Raw genomic sequence first — 3,086 nt, 5'->3', positions numbered from 1 at the left:
TCCAAAGACAGAACATCTGCTTGCCCAGGGGAATCTGTCTGTTCAGTTAAAGCTTCTGACTAATCAGACAAGGCCCACTCATACTGTGGCAGATAACCTACTTTACTCAAAGTTTTACATGTTAATCACATCCAAGAAGACGCCTATCCTGAAATATGTGGAATAACGTTTGACCCAATATCTGGGCATCACAGCTCAGCCAAGCTGACACAGAATTCACCATCACAAATCCACATGCTGCTGCTGCTAAGTCACTTCAGTCGTGTCCGACTCTGTGCAACCCCATAGACGGCAGCCCACCAGGCTGCCCCGTCCCTGGGATTCTCCAGGCAAGAACACTGGAGTGGGTTGCCATTGCCTTCTCCAATGCATGAAAGTGAAAAGTGAAAGTGAAGTCGCTCAGTCGTGTCCGACTCTTCGAGACCCCATGGACTGCAGCCCACCAGGCTCATCCACCCATGGGATTTTCCAGGCAAGAGTACTGGAGTGGGGTGCCATTCAAATCCACATGAGGACTCGCCAATTCCTGCAGAGAATTATAGTCCATGAAGCCCACTGATTAGTGTTTTATGTGTAAAGGAGATGGCCAAAAATTAGCAGGTGTTGAGTTGGATAAATTGAGACTCTTTGGCTCAAAATATAGGTGAGTGGGTGAAAGTGGGACTTGGCACAATCTCTCAGGTGAGCATCATGACATACGGGTCAACAGCATCAGTGCTTTTCTCTTTTGACCCATAAACGTCAGACCTAGGAATTCCGTTCAGAGATGTTCAGTGCAGTGTTACAGATAAGACAAAAAAAGTGCATCTGGAGAGAGAGAGAGACGTGATAAATTATGATAAGTGTTTTACTGAAATGCTGTGTTGAAATAAGCTATATACACTGATAGAGAAAACTATTCATGACAATAATTTAAAATTTTTTTATTGACATATAGTTAATATACAATGTTGTGTTAATTTCTCCTGTACAACAAAGTGACTCGGTAATACAAATACATACATTTTTGATATATTTTTCCTGTTATGATTTGTGCATGTGTAAGCGCATGCTAAGTTGCCTCAGTTGTGTCTGACTCTTTGTGACCTTATGGACTGTAGCCCACCAGGTTCCATGGGATATTTCTTGACAATTACTAAGTGACTAGATACATACCTTCTACATAGAATATGATTATCTCCTGTGTTTTATTTTATTTATTTATTGCTTGGCCGAACTGTGCAGCTTGGAGAATCTTAGTTCCTGGACCAGGGACTGAGCCCATGCCCCCCGCAGTAGAAGTTCAGAGTCCTAACCACTGGTTACTACCAGGGAAGTCCCTTCTCCTGTATTTTAAACAAACGCAATATACACATATATAGGCTTATATATATGGAGATTTCTAGAAAGAGGGACAAGAAACTGCTATCAGCAGTTCACTCTGTGAAAGACAGACTTTTCACTTTTGAAGCCCTTAAAATGTTTACTGTAACATGCATGTATATGGCTTTTATGTATTTTTTTAACGGCAGAGAGTTTAGCTCCTACTATAACAGCAGTTGAATTGGTGTCTGAACCAGCCATGAGGATGTCCAGGACAAGCTGAGAGTGAGGATGTCCACAAGGTACTTTCTAAGTGAAGCAGGGCCCTGCCATGTGGCTGCAGGGAGCAGGCAGACCCCAGATCCATAGAGACAGCCAGGGAGGAGGTCTACCTATGGTAGGGAGGCTGAAAGTGGCAGGGCAGCTGCGGGTGCTGAGGACATGCCCCAAGGAGCCAAGGGAGCGCTCAGGGTGTCAGCTGATGGATTTGTGATGCCAGGACCTGCTCCTTCAGGGCACAGTCAGGTCCTGCAACTCGGTGCTCAGCACACAGTAACTAATGAAAGTGGTATCATCTAAGCACTTGCCTTGCATCAGTTCATTCAACTCTCACGGCAACATAACAGAGTACCTACTAGTGTTTCCCATTCCACTGAAGCAAAAGTCAGTGAGTGAGTGAATGGGCGAATGAATGGATAATCGAAGCCACCCAAAGGTCGGGATGTTTCTAAAATGACTCCACAGGAAGAAAAGCACCTATGTCCAAGAGTTGGTTTTTGTTGCTTGTAACCCAGGCAATCAACTCATGGGCACGTCAGGGAACTGCATGGAAACTGCAGACCCAACTATGGGTCCAATCAGCAGGTTTCTTGGGCCCTTGGGAACATCAAGTGGACTCAGAGTTCAGGACTGCCATCCTGTGGGGTTTCCAGGTCGAAGAATCCAGGATTCTAGAATCAGTTACGACTCACTCTCTTGAAGCTTATATGTTTAACCCCGCCCCAAAATTTTTACATAACTTTTCCATCTGAACCCTGCCATCTCCATTTCACAGTAGGAAGTATCTGGGGGAATAAACTGCTGTATAGTCCAAAGCAGGTTTTTTGTTGTCTGGCCTCTACAGATATTACAAGTTGTGTAGTTAGGATAACCATCTGACTTATTATCCGAATGTGGATATTTTGAGCATGAAAGGGGGCATGTTAATGTTTATGCTGAGACAGGAGGCAAAAGCTAGAAGTGTCCCAAGCCAAGCAGGACATCGTACTTTGGGGAGAATGAATTCCTATCAGATCATGCCTGTTCCATGGACACAGGACGGGCTGCTTCCCAGGGGCCCTGGGCAGAGGGGCCACCTGCTCCCCTGACTTGTGCACAGGCAGCTTTGGCAGATTCCCATCCTGCCCCTCTGACCCCGCCGCTCCCTGGAGACACACCGCAGCTCTGGGCCGGGTCTCGAATGGCCCGAGGCTGGAGGGACCCGCAGCCAGGGTCACACCCAAACCGGGACTTTGCTCTGGTCTGTTTGCTCTGGTCTGCTCCCTGGTCTGGCAGCAGGCTCTTCACAAGCTCCCCTCACTCCCTGGCACCCTCACCCCACTGTTTATCTGGTCAAAGCACAGTGACCCAAGGGGCTGGCCACAGCAAACGTCCCCAGTCCCAGGGCACCCTTCCCTAAGCCAAACCCCACGTCATCCGATAAGTTGGGGCGGACGTGGGTTGAAATTTAACCATCAGTGCTTTGGGTGAGGTTCTACAAAAGAGATGGGCCACCCCCACCCCAC

This window comes from Capra hircus, chromosome 18 (assembly GCF_001704415.2).
Source record: "Capra hircus breed San Clemente chromosome 18, ASM170441v1, whole genome shotgun sequence".
In the NCBI taxonomy this organism is placed as follows: Eukaryota; Metazoa; Chordata; class Mammalia; order Artiodactyla; family Bovidae; genus Capra; species Capra hircus.
This window is presented reverse-complemented; position numbering follows the sequence as displayed.